General features: G+C 53.0%; 2 long non-coding RNA genes across 2 annotated transcripts; both read left to right on the top strand.

Annotated features, from left to right (window-relative positions):
- The first annotated feature begins 204 nt into the window (after positions 1-204).
- Positions 205-749, top strand: LOC130525987 (uncharacterized). The gene is made up of 2 exons (XR_008950633.1): positions 205-302; positions 470-749. It is a non-coding gene; the product is annotated as an uncharacterized LOC130525987 (long non-coding RNA).
- Positions 750-9,747: 8,998 nt separating this feature from the next.
- LOC130526207 (uncharacterized) lies at positions 9,748-11,141 on the top strand. Its single transcript, XR_008950682.1, has 2 exons — positions 9,748-9,935; positions 11,048-11,141. It is a non-coding gene; the product is annotated as an uncharacterized LOC130526207 (long non-coding RNA).
- Positions 11,142-15,496: the final 4,355 nt, after the last annotated feature.

Below are 15,496 nucleotides of genomic sequence, written 5' to 3'. Positions count from 1 at the left end.
CCCAGGAGCTGGGTTAGGGTTAGGGCCTGAAAATGACCCAGGAGCTGGGTTAGGGTTAGGGCCTGACAATGACCCAGGAGCTGGGTTAGGGTTAGGGCCTGACAATGACCCAGGAGGTGGGTTAGGGTTAGGGCCTGACCCAGGAGGAGGGTTAGGGTTAGGGCCTGACCCAGGAGCTGGGTTAGGGTTAGGGCCTGACCCAGGAGGTGGGTTAGGGTCAGGGCCTGACCCAGGAGGTGGGTTAGGGTTAGGGCCTGACCCAGGAGCTGGGTTAGGGTTAGGGCCTGACAATGACCCAGGAGGTGGGTTAGGGTTAGGGCCTGACCCAGGAGCTGGGTTAGGGTTAGGGCCTGACAATGACCAGGAGCTGGGTTAGGGTTAGGGCCTGACAATGACCCAGGAGCTGGGTTAGGGTTAGGGCCTGACAATGACCCAGGAGGTGGGTTAGGGTTAGGGCATGACCCAGGAGGAGTTCTTTTAATCTGTCTGCTATGGAAGAATGTGCTGTGTGCGAGCTAAGCTAATCAAATCAGTGAAGGCCTACGTATAATCTCACCATTATGACTCACAGTCTTTTGCTTTGTTTGGGACCTGCTATCTTGTGTCCCCCCCTTAGACACATTTGACTTCTGTAACTAGGGACCTCCTAATCTCAATAAAAGAAGGATGGCGGGAGGTGTGCGTCAGAACGAGTTGGAGATCTGGAACTGAGCACATCTCTCCGCTCTCCTTGCACGTAAAATTCAAAACTGTTGTCTTTGCCTCATTTGTGTTTCTCGTGTTTCAGGTCGTTTGAAGCTAACACGACCAGGACCAGGACCAGGCTCAGGACAGGAAGAGCAGAAACTGGGTTGAAGTTCCTCCTCTCACCACTGGGGGCAGTGGTGTCAAGCGGCAGGACATCTGAGGGCCGCGCGTGAGCGGGACAATCGCGAACTCTTCATCTGGATCGTTGTTGGGATGCGACTCCGATCAAACCCTAAATAATAAAGCACGTGGCGAAGCGGTCGCCATGGAGACGCTCTGCTGAGTGTTGAAGTCAAGACCAAAGTTCCCCCCTCAAAGAGGTGATTCGCCTGTGGGGGGGACACACGCTGCCTGTGTGTGTGTGTGTGTGTGTGTGTGTGTGTGTGTGTGTGGGGGGGGTCCATCTGCTGCGCCTGGACCTTTGATGGAGGCGCGAGCAACTGTGCAGCGATCCACGTCACCTTTAGGCCCTCTGCTGCCCCTGGCGGTGACGAACGGAACCGCAGCCTGGTTTGACCTCCTCACTCTTTCTTCTGTCTCTCTTCTAGAAAATGAGTGTCCATGAGAAGACTCTGCTTGGATGTTATTCCGAGATGTTATTCCGAGATGTTATTCCCGTATTGTGTCCCCCCCTTCCCCCCTGTAGCAACACTGTGCCTGGAGGACCACCGCCCTCTGTCCCGTCCTCAGCCCCTTCTGTCGCTCCAATGCTGCGCGAGCGCCGACAGGAGACCTTCCGGGAGCCAGAAGACGGCTGGTGGCGCCGGGGGGGGACGTGTCCCTAATCTCGTGATTATGGGTTCTGATGGGCTCTAGTGAGGATATCGGATCCTTTACTGCCAGAGCTGCGGCAGGATTGTCAGGCCAAGAAAGGTCCTCCCCCCTCATCGTCAACGGGGGACCAGTGGGGGACCAGTGGGGGACCACGGGAGACCAACGGGGGACCAACGGCGGACCAAAAGGGGACCAATGGGGGACCAACGGCGGACCAGTAGGGGACCAACCGGGGACCAAAGACGGACCAACAGGGGACCAGCGGGGGACCAATGGGGGACCTACGGGGGACCAACAGGGGACCAACGGCGGACCAGTGGGGGACCAAAGACGGACCAACAGGGGACCAATGGGGGACCACAGGGGACCAATGGGGGACCAACAGGGGACCAAAGACGGACCAACGGGGACCAGTGGGGGACCTATTGGCTTCTATCATCTTTAACGGCGCCTTCCTTTAATTTTTGCTGACTAACGTGCTTTTTACCATCTTCACCTTCTAGAGGGGTTGACCTTTAACCTTTGGCTGACCACACAGAACGACGGCGCCAAATAAGCGGCGTATTAGGACGTGTTGTCCACTCCAGCTGCTGGAGGAGGAAAACGCTCCGGAAAATTCCCAGGCGGAATCTCCCGTTTCACACGACCATTGTCAGCAGAACCTCCCCCAGCTGGGAGGACTCCTGCACCACCTCGGTCCTGCAGGAGCGGGTCAGAACCTGCCCCAGCCGGAGGACTCCTGCACCGCCTCGGTACGGCAGGAGCGGGTCAGAACCTGCCCCAGCCGGGAGGACTCCTGCACCGCCTCGGTACGGCAGGAGCGGGTCAGAACCTGCCCCCTCCCCTGTTTTCCAGCCCAGCAGAGCCAGGAGCCACTAATGACAGGGTTCCCTTTGGCTCCGGCCGAGGCCTCAACTAATGAACAAGTCAAACGAAGGGCTGTAATTACAGAGCTGGGAGTGCGCACGGACGCAGGCTGGCGCTCGTGGGCGCAAACCTGGAATTATTCGTCTGGAAAATCTGTGAAGCGAGCGACAGCCGTTAGGTTTTGGGGGGGGGGGGGGTCCTGCTCCTGTGGGCCGCTGTGATGGTGGCCAGGCGGTTCTGGTCGCTGCCACCCAGGCGCCCCACCAAATTGTAGCGTTCAGTAAAATATAATCGACTTTCAAGAAACCACCAGCCGCCCCCCCACATCCCCCCCACCCCCCCTTCTTTAACAATAAAAAGAGCCCCAAACTAAAAGCTCTTTCCAATGTGTTTTACCCCAAGAAGGAGCAGAGAGGAGCAGGAAGCGCAGATTAGCCAACACTAGAGGCTAGCGTACACCTGCGTGCACCTGCGTACACCTGCGTGCACCTGATCAGCTCTCCTCTGGTGAACGTTCTCCCTTCAGACGCACCCATTTGGACTCACCAGCACAAACTTATAAATAAATAAATAAATTTAAGATGGATGTACAGTTGGATGATGGATGGATGTACAGTTGGATGATGGATGGATGTACAGTTGGATGATGGATGGATGCACCATTGGATGATGGATGGATGGATGTACAGTTGGATGATGGATGGATGCACCATTGGATGATGGATGGATGTACAGTTGGATGATGGATGGATGTACAGTTGATGATGGATGGATGCTGATGCATGGATGATTGGATGATGGTGGATGGAAGTACAGTTGGATGATGGATCGATGCACCATTGGATGATAGATGGATGGATGTACAGTTGAATGATGGATGGATGTACAGTTGGATGATGGATGGATGCACCATTGGATGATGGATGGATGGAAGTACAGTTGGATGATGGATGGATGCACCATTGGATGATAGATGGATGGATGTACAGTTGGATGATGGATGGATGTACAGTGGATGATGGATGGATGCACCGATTGGATGAGTCTCTGATGAGCATCTCGTTGACGTTGGTCCTGCTGCCATGCTGCCACGCTGCACGCTGTTGCTAAAATCATTGGTGCCCACGTTAGCATGATTGGTGCCTAATTAGCATTGGTGCCACGTGGTGCATTAGCATTGGTGCCCACTAGCTTGGTTGGTGCACGTTAGCATTGGCACCACATTGCATATTCGTGGTTACTATCATTGAATTCATTTTTCCTTGTGTACAAGATGTACGATAAAAGAAGCAGTTAGTTTTCCTTCAAATCCACCCAGAGACGCTCGGGAGGACCAAACTCCTGCCTCTGAGTGTCTCCTGTCCTGCAGGAATTCCCGAGGCCGAGGGAAAACGCGCATGTGACAAACAGGAAGTTGGTTGGGAAGTTTGTCCACAAAGCTCGGAAACGAGCTCTTCCAGTGGTCGGGGCCAGAGGTGTGAAGCAGCCACCACTGAGGAACGTCGGACTGTTGGCGAGGACGGGAATCATAAAGAAACTGGGATAGTTTTGGAGTTTCTAGGCTGGAATATTGATGCTTCTAACTTCAGACTTACCTGAGCAGCCCTCAGAGGCTACATTAGCATCATTAGCGTCATTAGCTCACTGTTGAAAGCTACAGTCGTTTGAATTCATCCCACTGAACATTTCACGTCATTTATTTCCTGCTTATCTGGCTGCCAAAAAACAAGAATTCCTGATGGTTCCGTCACGGATGAGGAGGGGATCCGGATCGGCCCAGAGACACAAAACTGCTGGGCCGATTCTGGCAGAAGCTTCTTCAGATCAGCTGTAGCTGCTGGCTAACAACGTGCTGGAGACCATGTTGAGAGGCTTGCCCTACATGTGCTAGCATAGCATAGCATAGCATAGCATAGCATAGCATAGCATAGCATAGCAACATGTTCTAATGAACTCTGGAGCTGCTGGAACCATTAGGAACCAGTGCTGAGGGGGCCATGCTGCCCGGTGCTGGTGATACAGAACCCTTAGCAAACAGGTGATCCACAAAGAGGTGTGGGGCCAGTTCATGGGGCCCCACCTCCACCTGTCAGGTGACAACCACGGTGGGGTTTAGCTGAAACCAGCTAACCAGCTCAGCTCCTGCCCAGGCTGGCAGGGAGGCGTGAAGATTGGTGTATTTGCTACACGAAGCAGGAGGATCACGTTAGCAGGCTAGCGTTAGCATTTAGCTGTAAACAAGATTCAGCTGAAGGCACTTAGTCTCATTAAAGTCTTCCTAAACTTCACCGTCTTCATTATACTTTTGAATAAAATTAATCATCTAATCTAAAAAGCTCTGAAATATTAATGCTGCCTTGCTAATTCTGCTTTGGACTCTGAATCCTGAGCAAAGCGTTTAGAGACGCGAGATGTTGGATTTTGGTCTCTGATATGAAACATTCTGACTTGAAACTTTATTATTCTGGACAGATTCATATTTTATTCAAGAAAAGAACAATTGAGTTGAGGGGGGGGGCCTCATGACGAGTGCCGCTCGGCCTCTCTGTGTCATTACACACCTTTAAAGCGTACCTTAACTTTGATCTTTTGACTTTGTCTTTGATCTTTTAACCTTTCTGTTGTTCTGTTTAGCTTTTTCTTTGACATTTTGACCTTTTCCTTGATCTTTTGACCTTTCTGTTGACCTTTTGACCCTTGCTTTGATCTTTTTAAAAAATCTGCTTTGATATTTTGACCCTGCCTTTAATAGTGTGACATCTGCTTTAATCTTTTGACCTTTCTTTGATCTTTTTCTCGCATCGGTGCTTCAGAAATGGTTGCTTGAAACTCCCATCTCAGCTTCTACAGCACAAACTGTCGGAGGACGAAGGGGACCAGCGCGTTGCTGCCACCCAGATTAGCTTTAGCACTTCCTGGGCTGCGGAGCCAGACGGAGGCTGCTCACCTGTGCTGGAGGTGATGATGGGCTCCATCAGGTGTGATGACAGGTTGTCAGGAGCGCTACATGTGCTCTATGGACTCTGAGTCCACCTGCAGAACCTGCAGAACTGGATCATCACCAGTCACCCTCTGTGTGCTGTCTGTGGCACTGATGCATGTTTGAACAATGTGAAGCACCTGTGCACCTCAGACGTGCATTTTATTCATCAGCAGCCGGCGTGAGGGTTGCTAATTAAACTATCTTGATTCAAATAGGCTCACGTTAGCTGTCAATGCTTCCACATGTGGTGCTGTTGTGCGTTGTCTGTTGTGTTTGTGCTCAGTTGTGTGTAACCTGTGTACCAGTTTGTGCAGCAGAGTGCACGTGACAGTATTTGGTGGTCCTGCGAGGACGATGCTCCTCTGCTGCTGTTGCTGCTACATTGTTATACTGGGAGAAAGGGAGCGACTATAAAGGTACATTGAAGACGGTTTTGATTCCTTTCCCCCCTCCTCACCCATCTTGGCCCTTCCTCCCCTCTCTTACCCCTCCCTTTCCTTTTAGCCCCTCCCCTCCTCTCTTGGCCCCTCCCCATTGGCCCCTCCCTCCTATCATTGGCTGCTTATCTCTCTGCTGGGGGCTCAGGGGGGCGTGTTCCTCTAGAATAAACACAACTCCGGTAATTCCTCCTGATTAATCTCATATCTGGGGCTCCGGAGTACCAGGAGTCTTTGAGACCTTTCTGGAAGATAAGGGAAGGAGCAGAATGTTATCATGAATGTTTCATCATCATTGAATCATGTTCTGCGGGGGGGGGGGGGGGGGGGGGTTCCCAGATCTTCCTGCTGATGTGTGGAATGAAACACCAGAAGGTGTCCTTGTCTCCTTCTCTGTGTCGGGTTCTGCTGGACCCGGTCTGGTCCTGCCGCCTCCTGCTCCGGGTGGGCGAGCCCTCCCGCCGGCACCACGCCCCTCCCCCGGTTCTGCTTTATTGGATATTGCTGCCGGGGTTGTGTGCATGTTCTCAGGAGACTCGTGACGCCCCGCGGAGCGCCGGTTTAGGCTCCGCCCCACCCTGAGCTGCTGTGCCCCCCCCCACCCCCGTCACAGGGGTCAGTTATTATGGGATGTGGAGGATGGAGCCCGGCGATTACCCGGTTGATGCATGTTGTGATGATGAACGAGAGCTTAGGCGTCACCTCTCCGAGCTCCTCTTCCCCGTATCCTTCCTCGCATCCTTCCTCGTATCCTTCCTCGTATCCTTCCTCCCCAGCCACTCCTCCCCCCCTTTGGCTCCTCAGCAGTTTTCATTAGCGATTAGCGCGGAGCTGGAGCCCATTACGTACGACGCTCCCAATGAAGTTCCTCACAGCGGAGGGTTGCTAGTTGCTAGTTAGCGCACGTTAGCTCAAAGGAAGGTCGGACGCTGGAGGAGCGGGACACCCGACCTGTCTGCTCCGTCCTCCCTCATAATAACCCTTCAGGAGGTTGAAAGGTTCTGGCTTTTAACCGAGCAGATGTCCACGTGTCCACGTGTCCGTTGTCTGCTTTGGCTGAACTCGGCGCCACACTTGGCTCCTCCCACCCTGGACAAACGAGTGTCCTCCGCTGCGTCTCTACCTGCTCTTCAGACACGCTGGCTTCTGTTCCTGTCCCGTCTCTCTTCCCACTGGATCCGTCACCGTGGACCAGGACCCATAATGTGTCTTCTGAGCGTCCACACGTTCAACGTGGACCCAATCGCGCCAGGGAACATCTATCAGGAGGTAGAACCGGGCCCCAGGGGGGACGCTCTGAAGACTCGGTGCCCCCCTTACCTTTGAAGTCTTTTATCTTGGACGTTAGGACGGCACACGTCACAGACCAGGAAGCGAACCCACGACCTGCTGGCAGGAAGCTTCACTCAAATCACCTTTTATCCCTCACAGATTTGTTTATTTCTTCTTTGCTGCCTCCTGGCAGCTCCTCACGAGCTTCATTTGCATGCACTTCCTGTTTGTTTTAGCCTGGAGTGTGTTGACGTGGGCTAATGCAGCACACATAGAAGCAGCCCCCCCGCCTCACGTGCACCCCCACCACTCGCTTTCCCCTTAGCGGGCCATCTGTCATGGTAACGGCGTCAAATGTTGCCATTTGCATCTTTTTCATGGTGGAATTATGCTAGCACTAATTAGCGGGTAGCACTGGTGGAGTCAAGGAGAGCTAGCGAGCTGGAGTGATGCCACGTGACAGGCTGCTAATTCAGTGTTTCCAACACCCATCACACAGCTGGGAGTCCTCAGCATCCTCCCTCCCATCCTATCTGGGTCTTCATCCACATTTCCCATCGTTCCCGTTCTCCTTTCTCCATCCTTTTCTCCTCCTGTCATCTCGCCAGCCTTCCGGCACTGTGCCTCGCAGTTTCCATGGTAATGATATAGTTTCTCATCTCTCTAATGTGAGGTGTTATTAGGTTCCAGTGGGCTGCGTGTCACTGTTTTATTTCACGCATCATTTGCTGAGCTTTGGTCTTCTGTTGCAGGGTGAGCAGTGAGGAGATTCCTGACGGAGCCGGCAGGATCGAGGTAGACGGAGCCGGAGGTGTGGGCCGTCGCTGCCACGGCAACAGGGCGGTCCTGCATCTTCCTTCCTCTCAGAGAGGATGACACACCAGGGAGTGGCTGCTGTTGGCTCTAGCTGCAGCCCAAGAGGAGGCACTCGTGTGTGTGTGTGTGCTCCATCCAGAGAGAGAGCAGTTTATTCGCAGCACCAGAGGGCTTTGTGTTCTTCTGTGGTAACAAATGCTTTGTGCGAGTGCAAAGAAAGGAGGCTGCGTTCAATAGCTGATCAATATTAGCGCAGATGCCCCTGTCAAACGCATCAATACCCCCCCCCCCCCCCACTGATTATCCAGAGTCTCCATATCCCAGCCTACTGCTGGGCAGGTGCTGCTTCGTCTGCTCTGATCCGGTGTGTCGTAGGTGTTGGAGCTCTACCTGCTGCAGCAGCTGCTCAGTATCACGCTGCCCCCCCCACACACACACACACACACACACACACACACACTCCTCCAGCCTGGCAGCTGCTGCGGGAATGCTGGGATTTCAGAACGCTCGGTCGGCATTTCTCCGGCTGACGGTTGCTGCAGCTTCAGCACAGCAGAATCCCGCTCCGCTCCTTTTCCCCGGCCATCCTCGGCACGTTTGAACCCGATAGACGGGCTTCCGAATGTTTGAGCGCCCCGTCAACGTGGCCCAATTCACGGAGAAGCTCTCCCAAGATCTCCGCTGAGGAGGTCAGCGGAGCTTTCCCTCCCAATTAATCCTGCCACTCATCAGGAGCCTGCTGTAAGGCCGAGCTTCATGGTGGAATTATGCTAGCACTAATTAGCGGGTAGCACTGGTGGAGTCAAGGAGAGCTAGCGAGCTGGAGTGATGCCACGTGACAGGCTGCTAATTCAGTGTTTCCAACACCCATCACACAGCTGGGAGTCCTCAGCATCCTCCCTCCCATCCTATCTGGGTCTTCATCCACACTTCCCATCGTTCCCGTTCTCCTTTCTCCATCCTTTTCTCCTCTTGTCATCTCGCCAGCCTTCCGGCGGTGTGCCTCGCAGTTTCCATGGTAATGATATAGTTTCTCATCTCTCTAATGTGAGGTGTTATTAGGTTCCAGTGGGCTGCGTGTCACTGTTTTATTTCACGCATCATTTGCTGAGCTTTGGTCTTCTGTTGCAGGGTGAGCAGTGAGGAGATTCCTGACGGAGCCGGCAGGATCGAGGTAGACGGAGCCGGAGGTGTGGGCCGTCGCTGCCACGGCAACAGGGCGGTCCTGCATCTTCCTTCCTCTCAGAGAGGATGACACACCAGGGAGTGGCTGCTGTTGGCTCTAGCTGCAGCCCAAGAGGAGGCACTCGTGTGTGTGTGTGTGTGTGTGCTCCATCCAGAGAGAGAGCAGTTTATTCGCAGCACCAGAGGGCTTTGTGTTCTTCTGTGGTAACAAATGCTTTGTGCGAGTGCAAAGAAAGGAGGCTGCGTTCAATAGCTGATCAATATTAGCGCAGATGCCCCTGTCAAACGCATCAATACCCCCCCCCCCCCCCCCCCCCCCCCCCGCTGTGTACTGCCCTGTGTCAGCCCTCTTGGGGTTTTTAAACGTCCCGCTCGTCCTTTTGTCGGACCTGCCTCTGCAAACGTTGACCTCTCGGCTGGTCGCTGGGTCGCTTCCCTTCCGTCACCCACATCTAGAGAGTGTGTGGGTTCCTGTGCACATGCTGAGCACTAGAATGTGCGTTTCATTAGCAAACACATGTTTGGGCCTTAAGGTTTAGCCCAGTGATCGGTATCAGTATCACAGTACAGTGGGACCTCTACTTACGAATGTCTCTACATGCGGAGTTTTCAGGTATTTCCTCTTGTTACGAAAGAAATTTCAGGATGCGAAAGGAAAAATACGCAACCGCTGCTACTCGCAGCTCGTGGAGTTTAGCGAATGTAAACTTGCTTGTAGCTGCTCTGCCATTGGCTATCGCCTAGCATCTTCCTGTCATCCTATTGGCTAGGAGGGACGTCAATCTGTACAGGTTTGTGTGTATCCCAGCGTCGCCTTCGTTTAACTTTTATTTATTGTGGGTGCTCGTATGTTTGTCCATTAGATAGCGGTGTTACCACAAGTCTTAACGTTCGTTGCTAGTAATGACGACTAATGCAAGATTAGCCTTGCACTGAATTCCTACATTTATTGTGCGCTAATCTAATTGTAACATGTATTTGTTACATGTTTTGATGCATTTTTAGGATTTATAAAAAAATTATGTCCGAATTTTTGGGGGTTCGGAACGGATTAGGGCATTAACATGGAAAACGCATCTCTACTAATGTAATTTTCAGGTTACGAAACAACTTCTGGAATCAATTAATTTCATAAGTAGAGGTCCCACTGTATCATGATAGTTAGAGAATGGCTAGGTGTGTGTGTGTGTGTGTGTGTGTGTGTGTGTGTGTGTGTGGTGTGTGTGTGTGTGTGTGTGAGTGTGTGTGTGCTCCATCCAGAGAGAGAGCAGTTTATTCGCAGCACCAGAGGGCTTTGTGTTCTTCTGTGGTAACAAATGCTTTGTGCGAGTGCAAAGAAAGGAGGCTGCGTTCAATAGCTGATCAATATTAGCGCAGATGCCCCTGTCAAACGCATCAATACCGCCCCCCCCCCCTCCGCTGTGTACTGCCCTGTGTCAGCCCTCTTGGGGTTTTTAAACGTCCCGCTCGTCCTTTTGCAAACGTTGACCTCTCGGCTGGTCGCTGGGTCGCTTCCCTTCCGTCACCCACATCTAGAGAGTGTGTGGGTTCCTGTGCACACGCTGAGCACTAGAATGTGCGTTTCATTAGCAAACAGATTTTTGGGCCTTAAGGTTTAGCCCAGTGATCAGTATCAGTATCACAGTACAGTGGGACCTCTACTTACGAATGTCTCTACATGCGGAGTTTTCAGGTTACGAAGCGTCTCAACGGGAAATATTTCCTCTTGTTACGAAAGAAATTTCAGGATGCGAAAGGAAAAATACGCAACCGCTGCTACTCGCAGCTCGTGGAGTTTAGCGAATGTAAACTTGCTTGTAGCTGCTCTGCCATTGGCTATCGCCTAGCATCTTCCTGTCATCCTATTGGCTAGGAGGGACGTCAATCTGTACAGGTTTGTGTGTATCCCAGCGTCGCCTTTGTTTAACTTTTATTTATTGTGGGTGTTCGTATGTTTGTCCATTAGATGGCGGAGTTACCACAAGTGTTAACGTTCGTTGCTAGTAGTGACGGCTAATGTAAGATTAGCCTGTAATGAAGTTCATTTTGTTCCTGGAGAAGCCTTGCACTGAATTCCTACATTTATTGTGCGCTAATCTAATTGTAACATGTATTTGTTACATGTTTTGATGCATTTTTAGGATTTATAAAAAAATTATGTCCGAATTTTTGGGGGTTCGGAACGGATTAGGGCATTAACATGGAAAACGCGTCTCTACTTACGTAATTTTCAGGTTACGAAACAACTTCTGGAATCAATTAATTTCGTAAGTAGAGGTCCCACTGTATCATGATAGTTAGAGAATGGCTAGGTGTGTGTGTGTGTGTGTGTGTGTGTGTGTGTGTGGGTGTGCGTGTGTGTGTGTGGTGTGTGTGTGTGTGTTCCAGCAGGCCAAATACCAGCGTAAATGAGTAAATAATCCCGTTTTTACCTTTTGAACTGTGCAGCGACCCGGCAGCAGCAGCATCCGGTCTCCCCTCCTACCCAACTGTGCTTTGATGTTCTTAATAATGCACTCAGAAACCCGTGTTCTGGTGCTGCGGGTGAGATGGGGTCCGTGTTGGCGCCGAGGCCATAAACAGGTGTGAGGACTTCCTCTCTGGGCTTCACAGGCGTCATCCTAGCGAGGCTGAAGCAGGAGGGATGAAAAGGCTTCTGACCCATTAGAACTCCCATAATCCCACCGACAACGACAACACCGTGTGGACTCGGCACCAGAACGTTCTTGTTTTATCGGAGGCTGCTTTCGAACTGGTCGCCACGGAGAATTAATTACTAAAATAATTTTAGGGTGTCGTCTCTTCCGCTTCCTCCTGCGTTTGAGACGAGCAGATTTGGGTCAGGAACGTCAGGAACGTCTGGGAGCTGCTGGGGAGCTGGCTGTGGGTGCCGCACCATCTGGATGGAGCCGTTTGAGAGCTGATGTGAAGGCATTACCCCCCCAGCCCTGATAAAGCCAACAGGAAGTAAACGTCTGAGTGGTGAATACACTTGATGAGAAAATCCACTTGTAACCCTAAATCCACTGCTGCCGTTTAGGGCTGTAATCCAGGCTGAGCACCACTCTGCCGGGCCTGTTGTCGAGTGTTGCCTCCCCCCCCGGGCTGAAGATCCGACACCAGCTTTGATGGAGCTGCTGCGTTCCAACGGCTCGTGCAAACCTGCGCCCCCTGGTGGTGGGCTGCCATAAAGAAGCCACCTTTTCTGTCCCCGGCGCGTCTTTATTCCGAGTCTCGCTGTCAGGATTCCCTGGAATGGGGATGGACGACCTTCGGGGTGCCATTGCGCGACCTTCAGGGGGCGCCGCGACCTTCAGGGGGCGCCACCGCGGCGAAACCCCCGCCAACGTTTGTTATTGAGACGTCTGAGATAACGCTCACCCGAGGCGTCTCAGGGGGGGGGGGGGGCGAGCGTGCAGGGTAGGGAGGGCCACATGGCGTCCGATGAAGTGATGAGTCACGGCGAGCGCGTCACGCCCAAAGCTGCGTCTGGATAATGCCAAGTTGGTCACGGGGGGGGGGGGGGGCTGGCTAGCAGATGACGACACCGGCGTTGATGGATGAGGGCCGAGCGAGAGAAGGACGAGGCATGAAATAGAACAAGGATGAAGGACACAGGAGTCCACGGGGGGGGGGGCAGAGATGGAGAGACTCAGCGGAGGAAGGATGGGGGTCAGAGAGACGACCCCCCCTGAGAAGTGCTGATGTTTGCTCTTCTGGGCTCCACATTTGCATCTGCTCAGACTGAAGCCAGGCAGCCGTTCCAGCCGGTGCGGAGCTCCTCTGGCAGGACTGCGAGCGTGCGCGTGCACGGCGGACGCTGTGCACGCGCACGCTCACGGCGTGTTGGTGCCCGTGCACGCGCACGTGCACACTCAGGAGGGGCGGATTCATCAGTCAGGGTGATGGTTTAAAGGTAGTTCTGTCTCTCACAGTCACTCTCATCCATTCATTTACCTGTCAACCCTGTCAGTCTACCCCCCTCTTACCCCCCTCTACCCCTCTACCCCCCATCTACCCCCTCTACCCCCCATCTACCCCCTCTACCCCCCCCATCTGCCCGCTGCTCAGTGTTCTGGTGCCTGACCTTCCTGGACTCTCGTTCTCTCTGGCCAGCAGGATGGGGGACAGTCACCAGCTGGTCGGGTCCTTCTTGGTACTGGAATCCTGGAATCCTGGAATCCTGGACTTGGAATAACACACTGACTGTGGCAGCAGATATGAGCCCAAATTCTCCACCAGGCTTCTCCCGAGCTCCTCTCGAAGCTTCTCAAACCCAGTGGAACCTTCCTTGAGGAAGACTGGGGGACCTTTTCCTGCCGCTGTTGCCTGTTGGGATCAGCCCGGATTCTCTGAAGCTCCCGGAGACCATCCGGATCGGACACAGAACCAAGAGTCTAGTGACGTCCTTGGACTCATTCAGGCCGGAGAACCAGGTGCCTCTTTCACCTTCAACACCACAAAAATGGGCGTGCACGTCGTCTGAAACGGGGCCGCACCGGCGTGCAAATCTGTGGCCTTGATTAGCTCTGGAAATTAGCGTGGCTCCGTCACGGGGGGCTGAAGGAGAGCGGGATGAAGATGATCGGAGTAGAAAAGTCAACGGCAGTGACGGGAAGCTTTGACAGCGGGGGGATGGGGGGGCTGGTGGTGGTGGTGGTGGGGGGGGGGGGGGGGGGGTGTTGCTGTGGCCATGACAGAGCCCGTGCTACACGGCTAATTTAAGGGATTAGCACCTGTTCTGCCAGGGCAGATTAATCCTAATCCTGCTTTAACCTGGATTTAAGGAGTGGACCGGTCTGACCCCTCCACCACACCCAGCAGAACCAGAGGAAGAGCTCTGGTGGACCCGCTGGACCGGTCTGACCCCTCCGCCACACCCAGCAGAACCAGAGGAAGAGCTCTGGTGGACCCGCCAGGCTGCAGGTTCCTCCGACGGTTAGCATGAATTCCCCCATCAGGTCCAAAAATCGGCGACATGACGAATCTGTCTTCGACTTCTCATGTGATCCATCAACGCCACTGGGTCAGGTACTCCACCGGGGGGGGCAACTGAAACTGAACCTCATCCAGAACCTCAAGAACCGCTCAGATTAAAGCCCCATTCCCCCTTTTTGATAGGTTTCATATCATATTCGGCGGTTTCCTGCAGCAGAGGAGGACTTCCTGTCTCCTCAGGACCCGGAACATCCACCTTTGCTCGGGGCTGGTTGGCCGGGCGGTACAGGTGACCTTCTCATCGCGGGGCGCCCCCCCCCAGGTGACCTTCTCATAGCAGGGCCCCCCCATCCATCCCTATTAGAGCTCACTCATCAAAACTTCAGTGACGCTGTCTCAGCTGGGTCTCCAGGATGGAGCCTGAGGACGGATCCCGCTGATGCACTGGGGTGTGTGTGTGAGTGTGTGTGTGTGTATTGTGACAGCGGGTGTGTGTGTGTGTGTGTGTGTGTGCGGACCCTGCCACTGTGAGATATGCTCAGGCTCATTACTTAGATGCTCTCATTATCCCCCCTCTCAGGCTCAGGCACTTAATCAACACTGAACTCACACACACACACACACACACACACACACCACACACACACACACACACACACACACACACTTGTACCCCTCTAAAGCAGGAAGAACAGTAGAAAGGTGAATGACTGATTGCTGGTGTTTGTTCTCAGTGATGTACGGCGGCGTGTCGTCGCTGCGTCCTGCTTTTGTTATTACACTGTTATAAAGCATTTTAGAGCGGCTCTGCCTCCTCTCACTGAGGCTCTGATCCCTCCAACAATATTCCATCACCATAAATCACTGGTTCACAACCTGCTTTGTCACCATGAGCCCCCCCACACACACACATCGTCATTGTTGTGCAGCAACAGGCTGATCTTGGATCAGCCTCATCATAGGTGTCAGAAAGCAGCTCCGTTCGTTCTGTTATGACACTTTCACCTCTGGTATCAACGCAGCTCGACACCATCTGAGGTTTGGCTGCTGTTGCTGCTGCTGCACTGCTGAGCTACTGAGGAGCAGTTGCTGCTGCTGCTGCTGCTGCTACTGGCTTGCTGCTGCTGCTGTTGCTGCTGTTGCTGCTGCTGCTGCTGCTGCTGCTGCTGCTGCTGTTGCTGCTGAGCTGTTGCTTACCTGAGATATAGCAGATATATAGTTATATTGCATTAAATTGTTTTTTCCGGTTGTCCAAGTAAACATCTTCTATCAAGCTACTGTAATATTAGCTGAACGCTAACGTCAGTTAGCATTTTCAGCTCGTAGCCTGCGTTTGTGATGGAGTTTCTTGTATCAAATGAGCGTAGCGTCGAGGGAACAGCGCCCATCCGCGTCCATCTTTGTTCCTCATTCAGCGCTTCCTCTGGATGCGTCGCCTGGATTCATTTTCTTCTCAACCAGATGATAATTAGGAGAC

This window comes from Takifugu flavidus, chromosome 5 (assembly GCF_003711565.1).
Source record: "Takifugu flavidus isolate HTHZ2018 chromosome 5, ASM371156v2, whole genome shotgun sequence".
Classification (NCBI taxonomy): domain Eukaryota; kingdom Metazoa; phylum Chordata; class Actinopteri; order Tetraodontiformes; family Tetraodontidae; genus Takifugu; species Takifugu flavidus.
The sequence above is the reverse complement of the archived record's forward strand: the minus strand, read 5'-3'. Positions and strand labels throughout refer to the sequence as shown.